Below are 13,116 nucleotides of genomic sequence, written 5' to 3'. Positions count from 1 at the left end.
CTAGCCTAAAGTCAGAGAAGAGAAAACTAAAACTTTAAACCAATTCCATACTCCAGCACAGGAGATGGTTCATTTGAACCAAAAGTCTGTTAGCTTCTACTTCACCTTGGGTCCAATCACTTGTGAAATTGTGAGGGTCTTATTTATCTCCAGCCCCGCCACCTCCTCAAACCCACAAAACAGTGGAGACTAAACAACTTGACTCAAATGTGCCTTTTCCAGTAAGGAATGAGGCTTCTTCATTTTCTCTGACACATTTAAGATTTCTTCAGGTCCCCAATCTATTAGCAAGATATTTCCTTGGACCTACTTGCTTCATTGACTTAGTGCATCTCCAAAGACTACATAAAATCTCTAGGATTGAAGCCAAATCTGGCCTCTTTACCCTGACACCAAATTAAATCTTGGAGACAGAGTTTTGGATGAAGTAAAAAAGAATAGCTTTAATTGCTTGCCAGGCAAAGGGGGACACAGTGGTCTAATGCCCTCAAAACTGTGTGTCCCGACCTGGAGGGGGTAGTGAGGAGTTTTATAGTAATGGTTCAAAGAGGGTGTGACCAGCTCATGGACATTCTTCTGACTGGTTGGTGGTGAGGTAATCAGGAGTCAACATCATCAACCTTCTTGTTACAACTGGTCTGGGGTCTATGTGCTTGTGAGCAGCATACAGTTAACTTCTCCTACCTGGTGAGGGTTTCAGTATCAGCAAAACAGCTCAAAGATATTGTTATGTATATCCCTTGAGGGGGGAACCAGGACCCTGCCCCAAGGCCGCACTATTGTTTCTAGACTGTTCCTCTCTTGTCTCCCCATCCCCTCCCTTCCCTAATTAACAACTGTTTGAATCTGCCCCTTGGAATTCAGGGAATGTCATGGAGGCTGAATGAAACCTATTTCATCTAATCAAGAAATGGGGGAAACAGAAAGGCTTTTGTGCCCAGGAGCCCCACAGGATCCTGCTCGGTTTCGGGATCAGTGTCTCTTTGCCTCCATCCTTATGACCAACTTCTTCACCCGTGAGTTGATCTCATAGCAACTGAGTTAGCATTAGCTTTCCTCAAGGAGATAAAGTACAGGCTATACTGAGGTTAGAGTAGCACCCCACTGCAATAAAAGATCTACAAAGTGATAACTAAAGTCATGATTTCTCTCCTCAGAACTTCTAAATCTACTCTAAAGCTAGTCAGAAGACGGTTCAAATCACAGCTCCCTCACAAATGTGCTGTGTGGTCTTGGGCAAGCAATTCTATGCTTCAGTAGTCTCTTCTATAAAATGGAAACAATAGAACTTGCCCGTAAAAACAATAAAAGTAAAAGGTGGTAATCAACATACAGAACAATGTCTCACACATACTGTGTTCAATAAATATTACCTATCCATGTCACTATTATGATATCAAGCTTTTAATATCTGTTTAGCAGCCCCTGTCTAATTGTCTTCAGAAACACAGAGCTGAAATTCATCAGTCAGTTCTCCTACTCAAGCAGAACAAAGTCTCTGGGTGCCTTGAATCAATAGAGCCCAAACTCACATAAGCCAGTGTCATACCACTGGTACATGGAGTTCCTGGCTAAGTTCCACAGGCTGTCTTCAGTGTTTTAGCAAGATCATGGATCAGGATCTACCAGAAGGGAGGTACCAAACTTCTCAAGTGGTTTCATCACTGTTGCTGGTTCAGAGTGGGACTTTGTGCCTCTTCTCAGTCTTTTTAACCATAGGAATTCTTAAAAGATGGAGAAACATTTTCACATTTCAAGATCATCAGCAGTGGAAATACTCTGTCATTATAAAAATGCTCTGTCATTTTGTAAGCAGTATACCTTATATTTAAGTCCTGTTATGCCTTTTGTTTACACCCCTAGTGGAATATAAATAACTACATTATTTTATCCCACTCACAGTTCCCTCTACTTTTGCAGGAAAATGTCAGCTTTCCTGCACAAACCATGTATATTTGTTCAATTTTGTTCCCAAATAGATGTTTTCTTAATTCATCATTTCTTTCATTTTAGAAATTAATTCTTAACCTCCCCCTCAGGACACCTCAAAATGTGTGTTTTTGAAAGTGTGTTCAGCGAGACTACTTTTAATAGCTGATAAAATAGATAAAAATGTATTCTATTGTCAAATAAATTTGAAAAATGGAGGTAAAACAACATTGATAGATTTTTTCCCATTAGATGACTTATCAGAGTCTTCAATATGCCAATCTGAAATTTATTCTATAAGTATATGGTATATTAGTAATGCTTTCCAAACTTATTTTATCAAAGAAAACCTTCTTCCCTCAGTTTCTAAAGCAGTGGTCCCCAAAATTTTGGCTCCAGGGACCAGTTTCATGGAAGACAATTTTTATATGGATGAGGCAGGGGGTCAGGGGGTCGGAGAGTTCAGTAATGTGAGCGATGGTTTAGGCAGTAATGCAAGCAATGAGGAGTGATGGGGAGCGACAGATGAAGCTTCACGCGCTCTCCCGCTGCTCACTTCCTGCTGTATGGCCCAGTTTCTAACAGGCCGTGAACAGTAGAGGTCCGCAGCCCGAGGGTTGGGGACCCCTGGTCTAAAGCATCTAGAATTTTATTTAACACACTTTAAAAATTTCTGCTTTAATATCACCCAATACATGGCATCTGACTTCTTCAGCCTCTCTTCTCCTTCTTCTGAGAAATGTCCACTCCTCCACCACAAACATACATCTCTGTATTATTCTTAAGCCTTCATGCAGTTGTTCTTTTTTTGAATTTTTGCATTTTATTTTATTTTTTTAGACAACAGGTTCTTATTAGTTATCTATTTAATACATATTAGTGTACATATGTCAATCTCAATATCCCAATTCATCTCACCCCCACCCACCACTTTCCCCACTTGGTGTCCATATGTTTGTTCTCTACAACTGTGTCTCTATTTCTGCCCTGCAGATCGATTCATCTGTACCATTTTTCTAGGTTCTACATATATACATTAATATACGGTATTTGTTTTTCTCTTTCTGACTAACTTCACTCTGCATGACAGTCTCTAGATCCATCCACATCTCTACGAATGACCCAATTTCATTCCTTTTTATGGCTGAGTAATTTTCCATTGTATATATGTACCACTTCTTCTTTATTCATTCCTCTGTCCATGGGCATTTAGGTTGCTTCCATGACCTGGCTATTGTAAATAGTGTTGCAATGAACATTGGGGTGCATGTGTCTTTTTGAATTATGGTTTTCTCTGGGTATATGCCCAGTAGTGGGATCACAGTGTCATATGGTAATTCTATTTTTAGTTTTTTAAGGAACCTCCATATTGTTCTTCATAGTGGCTGTATGAATTTACATTCCCACCAACAGTGCAAGAGTGTTCCCTTTTCTCCACACCCTCTCCAGCATTTGTTGTCTGTACATTTTCTGATGATGCCCATTCTGACTGGTGTGAGGTGATACCTCATTGTAGTTTTGATTTGCATTTCTCTAATAATTAGTGATGTTGAGCAGCTTTTCATGTGCTTCTTGGTCATCTGTATGTCTTCTTTGGAGAAATGTCTATTTAAAATGTCTGCCTATTTTTTGATTGGGTTGCTTGTTTTTTTTAATATTGAGCTGCATGAGCTGTTTATATACTTTTTAGATTAATCCTTTGTCCATTGTTTCACTGGCAAATATTTTCTCCCATTCTGAGGGTTGTCTTTTTGTCTTGTTTGTAGTTTCCTTTGCTTTGCAAAAGCTTTTAAGTTTCATTAGGTCCCATTTGTTTATTTTTGGTTATTTTCCATTATTCTAGGAGGTGGATGAAAAAAGATCTTGCTGTGATTTATGTCAAAGAGTGTTCTTCCTATGTTTTCCTCTAAGAGTTTTACAGTGTCTGGTCTTACATTTAGGTCTCTAATCCAGTTTGAGTTTATTTTTGTGTATGGTGTTAGGAAGCATTCTACTTTCATTCTTTTACTCATAGCTGTCCAGTTTTCCCAACACCAATTATTGAAGAGACTATCTTTTCTCCACTTTATATCTTTGCCTCCTTTGTCATAGATTAGTTGACCATAGGTGTGTGGGTTTATCTCTGGGCTTTCTATCCTGTTGCATTGATCTATATTTCTGTTTTTGTAACAGTACTGTACTGTCTTGATTACTGTAGCTCTGTAGTATAGTCTGAAGTCAGGGAGTCTGATTCCTCCAGCTCCATTTTTTTCTCTCAAGACTGCTTTGGCTATTCAGGGTTTTTTTTGTCTCCATACAAATTTTAACATTTTTGTGTTCTAGTTCTGTAAAAAATGTCACTGGTAACATTGCAGATAGGGATTGCATTGAATCTGTAGATTGGTTTGGGTAGTATAGTCATTTTCACAATATTGATTTTTCCAATCCAAGAACATGGTATATCTCTCCATCTGTTTGTGTCATCTTTGATTTCTTTCATCAGTGTCTTATAGTTTTCTGAGTACAGGTCTGTTACCTCCTTAAGTAGGTTTATTCCTAGGTATTTTATTCTTTCTGCTGTAATGGTAAATGGGACTGTTTCCTTAATTTCTCTTTCTGTTCTTTTGTTGTTAATGAGTAGGAATGCAAGAGATGTCTGTGCATTAATTTTGTATCCTGCAACTTTACCAAATTCATTGATTACCTCTAGTAGTTTTCTGGTGGCATCTTTAGGATACGCTATGTATAGTATCATGTCATCTGCAAACAGTGGCAGTTTTTCTTCTTCTTTTCCAATTTTTATTCCTTTTATTTCTTTTTCTTCTCTGATTGCTGTCGCTAAGACTTCCAAAACTATGTTGAATAATAGTGGCAAGAGTGGACATCCTTGTCTTGCTCCTGATCTTAGAGGAAATGCTTTCTGTTTTTCACCATTGAGAATGATGTTTGCTCTGGATTTCTTGAAGTAGGTTCCCTCTATGACTACTTTCTGGAGAGTTTTTATCATAAATTGATGTTGAACTTTGTTGCAAGCTTTTTCTGCATCTATTGAGATGATTATATGGTTTTTCTTCTTCAATTTGTTAATATGGTGTATCACACTGATTGATTTGCCTGGATTGAAGAATCCTTGCATCCCTGGGATAATTCCCACTTGATGATGGTGTATGATCCTTTTAATGTGTTGTTGGCTTCTGTTTGCTAGTATTTTGTTGAAGATTTTGCATGTATATTCATCAGTGATATTGGTGTGTAATTTTCTTTTTTTGTAGTATCTTTGTCTGATTTTGGGATCAGGGTGATGTTGGCCTCATAGAATGAGTTTGAGAGCGTTCCTTCCTCTGCAATTTTTTGGAAGAGTTTGAGAAGGATGGGTGTTAACTTTTCTCTAAATGTTTGATAGAATTCACCTGTGAAGCCGTCTGATCCTGGACTTCTATTTGTTTGAAGATTTTTAATCATAGTTTCAATTTCATTGCCTGTGATTGGTCTGTTCATATTTTCTCTTTCTTCCTGGTTCAGTCTTGGAAAGTTATACCTTTCTAAGAATTTGTCCATTTCCTCCAGGTTGTCAATTTTATTGGCACAGAGTTGCTTGTAGTAGTCTCTTAGGATGCTTTCCATTTCTGTGGTGTCCAATGTAACATCTCCTTTTTCATTTCTAATTTTATTGATTTGAGTCTTCTCCCTCTTTTTCTTAATGAGTCTGGCTAAAGGTTTATCAATTTTGTCTACCTTCTCAAAGACCCAGCTTTTACTTTATTGAACTTTGCTATTGTTTTCTTTGTTTCTATTTCATTTATTTATGCTCTGATATTTATGATTCCTTTCCTTCTGCTAACTTTGTGTTTTGTTGTTCTTTCTCTAGCTCCTTTAGGTGTAAGGTTAGATTGTTTATTTGAGATTTTTCTTGTTTCTTGAGGTAGGCTTGAATTGCTATAAACTTCCCTCTTAGAAGTGCTTTTGCTGCATCCATAGGTTTTGGGTCGTCATGTATTCATTGTAATTTTTCTCTAGGTATTTTTTTAGATTTTCTCTTTGATTTCTTCAGTGATCTCTTGGTTATTTAGTAACATATTTTTTAGTCTCCACATATTTGTGTTTTTTACTGTTTTTTTTTCCTGTAATTGATTTCTAATCTCATAGCGTTGTTGTCAGAAAAGATGCTTGATATGATTTCAATTTTCTTAAATTTACTGAGGCTTGATTTGTGACCCAAGATATGATCTGTCCTGGAGAATGTCCCCTGTGTACTTGAGAAGCAAATGTAATCTGCTGTTTTTGGATGGAATGTCCTATAAATATTAATTAAATCTATCTGGTCTATTGTGTAATTTAAAGCTTGTGTTTCCTTATTAGTTTTCTGTCTGGATGATGTGTCCATTCATGTAAATGAGGTGTTAAAGTCCCCCATTATTATTGTGTTACTGTGTATTTCCTCTTTTATAGCTGTTAGCAGTTGCCTTCTGTATTGAAGTGCACCTATATTGGGTGCATGTATATTTATAATTGTTATATCTTCTTCTTGGATTGATTCTTTGATCATTATGTACTGTCCTTCCTTGTCTCTTGTAACATTCTTTATTTTAAGGTCTCATTTTATCTTACATAAGTACTGCTACTCCAGCTTTCTTTTGATTTCCATTTGCATGGAATATCTTTTTCCATCCCCTCACTTTCAGTCTGTATGTGTCCCTAGGTCTGAAGTGGGTCTCTTGTAGACAGCATATATATGGGTCTTGTTTTTGTATCCATTCAGCTAGCCTTTGTCTTTTGGTTGGAGCATTTAATCCATTCACGTTTAAGGTAATTATTGATATGTATGTTCCTATTACCATTTTCTTAATTGTTATGGGTTTGTTTTTTAGGTCCTTTTCTTCTCTTGTGTTTCCCACTTAGAGAAGTTCCTTTAGCATTTGTTGTAGAACTGGTTTGGTGGTGCTGAATTCTCTTAGCTTTTGCATGTCTGTAAAGCTTTTGAATTCTCTGTCAAATCTGAATGAAATCCTATCCTTGCCAGGTAGAGTAATCTTGGTTTTAGGTTCCTCCCTTTCATCACTTTAAATATATCATGCCACTCCCTTCTGCCTTGTAGATTTTCTGCTGAGAAATCAGCTGTTAACCTTATGGGAGTTCCCTTGTATGTTATTTGTTGTTTATCCCTTGTTGCTTTCAGTAATTTTTCTTTGTCTTTAATTTTTGTCAATTTCATTACTATGTGTCTCGGTGTGTTTCTCCTTAGGTTTTTACTGCCTGGGACTCTCTGTGCTTCCTGGACTTGGGTGGCTATTTCCTTTTTCATGTTAGGGAAGTCTTCATCTCTTCAAATATTTTCTCAGGTCCTTTCTCTCTCTCTTCTCCTTCTGGGACACCTATAATGTGAATGTTGTTGCTTTTAATGTTGTCCCAGAAGTCTCTTAGGTTGTCATAATTTCTTTTAATTCTTTTTTCTTTCTTCTGTTCTGTGGCTGTGAATTCCAGCATTCTGTCTTCAACATCACTTAACTGTTCTACTCCCTCAGTTATTCTGCTATTGATTCCTTCTAGTGTATTTTTCATTTCAGTTATTTTATTGTTCATCTCTGTTTGTTCTTTAATTCTTCTAGGTATTTGTTCTTTTATTCTTCTAGGTCTTTGTTAAACATTTCTTGCATCTTCTTGATCTTTGCCTCCATTCTTTTTCCAAGGTCCTGGATCATCTTCACTTTCATTATTCTGAATTCTTTTACTGCAAGGTTGCCTATTTCCACTTCATTTAGTTAGTTTTCTGGGGTTTTATCTTGTTCCTTCATCTGGTCCACAGTGTTCTGCCTTTTCATTTTGTCTGTCTTTATGGTTTTCATTTTGTCTGTTTTTATGGTTTTCCTTCCACAGGCTGCAGAATTGTAGTTCTTCTTGCTTCTGCTGTCTGCCCTCTGCCCTCTGCCAGTTGTTCTCTTTGTATGATGTAAGAAACATGACTTCTTTTTTTTTTTTTTTTTTTTTTTTGGTGGTATGCGGGCATCTCACTGTTGTGGCCTCTCCTGTTGTGGAGCACAGGCTCCCGACGCACAGGCTCAGTGGCCATGGCTCACGGGCCCAGCTGCTCCACGGCATGTGGGATCTTCCCAGACCGGGGCACAATCCTATGTCCCCTGCATCAGCAGGCGGACTCTCAACCACTGCGCCACCAGGGAAGCCCGAAACATGACTTCTTAATACAAATGTGTGGACATATTTAGTTCAATACCTTTCTCACCCACATTGTCTTTTGGAAAGACAGTTCAATTTATTTCAATGATTTTTATAAAATCATTGACAATTATAAAATTGTCAATAAAATGATCAATGAAATCATTTTATTGATCAAAATATTACAGTACTTGTCTGTAGAAAATATTTCTAATCACACTAAATCATTTTTACTATCACCTCGAGAACCACATTTTCCGCATCAAGTTATAGTAGATAATAGATCCTGCAGAAAGCTCCTTAATGGGGTCTAGTTGTCAACAAGCTGTTGAGAGTCTAAATTTCCCTTCATGGGATTTAAAGGATGGACCATGAGGTCTTTGGAAGTATTACAAGTGCTGTAAGAAGGACAGAGAAATTGTTTGCCTCAAGCAATCCAAATCATTGAAAAATGATGAATACAAACTTTATGAGGACAAATCAAGCCCATTTTGACAACTAGTATGTCCTCAGCGCTCATCATGGGGCTTGGCACATCAGCAGTTATTTTATGGATAGTTGATAATAAATGAATACTATAGTTATCTATTGACAATTTCTGAATTCAGCCTCCTCCCCACATACTCCTGTGGGGGAAGCCTCCATCCTATCGTCTTCCCCAAGGATAGAAAACATCTGTCTAGGTTAGCAAAATACAAATCTTCCGTGAATTTTGGCCTTGTGACTTGTGAATGGTTACTGAACACCAGTGAAAAGAATGCACGTACTGAAGACATTGGTTTCCATCAGCTTTCACCTACTCACTCTATTAGTCTAGAGTCCCTCATTTTCACCAAGATTTAAGGGAGTTTGCTGATGTGAATAGAAACCTGATTCGCCAGGGCTTGAAGTAGGTAGCCAGAGAGCTCTGAAGATGAAAGGAAACTTACAGGGAAAGCAAATAGAAAAGAATTTCATCCATGGTGGTTTTGAACAAGACCAAAGAGCAGTCTCTAATAAATGTGAATGTGTTAAAATGGGCTGCCTTCCTCCAACATTTACTAAGATTCCCTAGACAGCTGTGTCACACTATGTCCTCAGGTAGAAGAAATTACTCCTTCTTTGTTGGTCCCACTTTAGCCCCATTTATCTGCATCTGATTATTCATACTGTTTCCTCATCATCATTCTATCTCCAGGACCATGCACAGGGCTGGCACATAATGAGGTCTTAATAAAAGATGGTGGACAGAAAAAAATGAACCAGAAATATTAGGACCACAAGGATAAAGTTAAGTCCCTGAATTTGGAGGAGTTTCTATCATGTAAAGTGTAGACTCAAATCCCCAGACTATATACATGTAAACCCAACCAGTTCTTCACAGCTGTTCCAGATTCAGCCTTTTTTGAGTCAAAATTGAAGCTTTTCTTTTTTATTTCATTTTTATTTTTTATGTGCCACCTCCCACTGTAGACCCTAATCCCCCCCAACTAGCCCTAGGTGGAAGAAAAAAACCTAAATCTATTCTGAAAATTCAATTTGTTTAGAAAAATTGTACAAAACATGAGAAGTAAAATATTGCCGAGTTGAGGCAGAGTCTCTGTACAGAGAATTCCTCTGAGGATGTTAAGACACTTTCCAAATAGTTTACTTATTTCAATGGCACACCTGCTTTTCTATAATAATATAGCTCATGTGTCTTTTCCTTGTCTTTGTTTAGGTAATTACTAGAGTTTACAAATACTCCCTAAAATATAATTACTCTAGATTTGCCAAAGAAGTTCCACAAGCTTTATGCAACAGTTTTTGAATAGTGTTATACACAGGGTACTGTGTTATTTTAAAATCATTATTACCTATCCTCACTGTAACAAAATTGGAAATTATGTAATTTATTTTTCCTGAATTTACAATAACTTTTTTTTCACTTCCAACTCGCAGCCCCCAATTTTTTTTATTAATGTTTCCTCGTAGAAGTTGGAAGCAGCCCATGTTAGAATGGGCCATGTTAGATTGGCCCATTCTAACATGGCCCATGTTAGATTCTAGATTCTAGAAATGCAACTCAGGCATTGCTACCCAGCCAGCTGGTCAAAATGTCTGTGTCAAGTGACCATTTGCCTGTCCTGTCAGTGACATTTCTCTTTTGTTATTATCCTGGGAACTTCTATGTCCTTGCCTCTTTTCAAAACCTACCTCTCAAATCAAAGTAGATCATTATTTACTACTGTGGTGAACACACAGAATACAACACTAAATTTATCTAAGCATTATTTTCTTGATGTATTAAATGGGTATAATAAGAGTATTGGCTATGTAGGATGTCTATAGGGGTTGCAAAAAGTCATTCATGTAAAGTGTTTAGCACAAAAGTAGATGCTTAATACCTGTTAGCTATTTATATTTTTCCTGTCTCATCATAGTTGACAGCTCCAACGTTTCCTCTGCAGCATGCATAATTCAGCAAAAGCAAACTTCCCATTTTAATGTTCATGTAAATAGAGTTTTCCATTTGTATTCTGAGTATGAGATTATGAAATGGAAAGGCCATTCAGAAGAGTACATTACCAGAACCAACATTTTTAAACACCAACTCAGCTATCAAAGAACTTTCACACTTGAGTTTCAGTAAAAAAGAGGAAGATGGCACCACTCCCACAGGCCTTTGAGCTCCAGCATGATGACTTTGAAGCCCAGTACAAAGGCTCCATGGCAGGAGACCGCGTATACCTTCACACGTGTGAACACACAGGAAGAGACACTTTACATATCACACTGCTGCATATTCTTATCCCTCAAGGCAGTTAAATGTAACAGGAAATTCATTATTACTATCTTTTTATTTAAATACATAATCAGAATAGTTACCATGGAAGAGCTAGTGAAAAAGAAAAAAAATAGTTCTGGAGACTAGAGTCTTCTATTGATCTAAGCACTCACTTCATAACTCTGAAAGTTTTATCCTCCATCCAAAAAGTGGCTGAGTCTATTGTTCTCAAATTAATAAGCTGTAAAAAGCAATACGATGCTGAAAAAAATGCATTTGAAATGCAGTTTCAAATCTGGTATTCAATTCTGAGAATTTAATTCAAGAAATTAACAAGTATGAGTTTTCAAAACTTTTTTCATATTTTGTTCTTGACCCTTTTGCCCTTTCTTTTCACCCTACTCTCTAACCCATATGATTCCCATGTCTATTTTATCCCAACCTATTTCCAACTGCTGTACATATGAAGGCCCTCAAAATACATCAACTTATTTCTTCTCTCACATTTCCTAAATGGACAAAATGCACCCAATCTCCAATCCTAGAAGCCTCATTTGTCTTAGAGGTGTCTGTTTTCCTTGCCTGTGTATTGTGCATTCACCCAACACTCACTCTCCCTAACAACTTTTCAACTAGGTATATCCATAAAACACCATTTTTTGATTCCCAGGAAAGTTTTCACATTCCATCTATAGGCCCCTCTTTTTCCTTTCTCTTGTTAGAATGAAAGTGTGATGGCTGGAGATTCAGCTTCAAACTTGTGTTCATGAGTCCATAAACATGAGAAGAAGACCAAAATCATTGCCTTTATACTGGTTTCAGTATCACTGAAGTACTGAAACAACACCAACATAACCATCTAACCCTGACCTTCTTGTGAGACAAATAGATTTCTATTTGTTTAAGCTTCTGTGATCCTACATTTGCATCATCACAGGTAATCTCGATTCTCCAACAAATAGAGATCTTGAACTGAATTAGTTTGAAAGCCTCCTGATACAATTTTCCTTCAGTTTCCCCCCTTCTCCTTCTACAGTTTTTTCTAAAGACCATCCTCCTTCATGCTGTTAACTAAATGGTACAATGTTTCCTCCTGCCCCAATAAACTCTTGTGCAACTCCACAGGAAAAAAAAAGAGCACAGCATATTAGTCAAACATACGTAGGAAAAACTGGCTTACAATATATTCTTTCAGAAACTGTTCAACCTCATTAGTAATCAGGAAATGCAACTTGAGACAGTGAGATAGCATTTTTTTTTGTCCACCAGATGGCCAAAAATATTAGAGGTCCATAATTGTCACTGTTTCTAGGGAGGTAGGGAAATAGACACTTGCACACATGTGAAGTGATGGATTAGGTGCCTAAGATCAGGCATTAGTACTTCATAGGCCATTGTCCTTATGCCAATCCAACACTCCAGTTCTAGTCATTGGAAACACCATATGGACTTCTTTCTCTCTGTTTTGTCCAATTATTTCCCAACCACCAGTACAGAGAGGATAATGAGAACCCACTGGATGGACAGAGATTGGAAGGAAGAAGAATGAGAGCAGTAGCAGAGGATATAGCTGGTGTATGAAATGCTGGCTATAGCTTTGAATAATGTCTTGGAGGCGGCTGCTCTGTCAGGCATGACTTCTTTAGTTTTAGGTCATGGAGAGTTCTGGTGTTCCTAGTGGGGGAACCAGGGTTGCAGGGCAAGAGAAATCATTTATTCAAGGAGTAGGTGTATTATACTGACAAACAAAATTTAAAACAATTATAAAACAAAAATAGAGTCACAGGGCTTCCCTGGTGGCACAGTGGTTAAGAATCCACCTGTCAATATAGGGGACATGGGTTCGAGCCCTGGTCCGGGAAGATACCACATGCTGTGGAGCATCTAAGCCCATGTGCCACAACTACTGACCCCATGCATCACAACTACTGAAGCCCGTGCACCTAGAGCCCATGCTCTGCAACAAGAGAAGCCACCACAATGAGAAACCCACACACTGCAATAAAGAGTAGACCTGGTTCACCGCAACTAGAGAAAACCCAAGCGCAGCAACAAAGACCCAATGCAACCAAAAATAAATAAAAATAAAATAAATTAAAAAAAATAGTCACAGGTGTAGAAAACAAAATTATGGTTACCAAGGGGGAAAGGGGGAGGAGGGATAAATTAGGAGATTGGTATTGACACATGCATACTACTATATATAAAATAGATAACTAATAAGAACTTACTCTAGAGCACAGTGAACTCTACTCAATACTCTGTAATGACCTATTGTTAGACCCAAACGG

Source organism: Phocoena sinus, chromosome 2, assembly GCF_008692025.1.
Source record: "Phocoena sinus isolate mPhoSin1 chromosome 2, mPhoSin1.pri, whole genome shotgun sequence".
Taxonomy (NCBI): Eukaryota; Metazoa; Chordata; class Mammalia; order Artiodactyla; family Phocoenidae; genus Phocoena; species Phocoena sinus.
The sequence above is the reverse complement of the archived record's forward strand: the minus strand, read 5'-3'. Positions refer to the sequence as shown.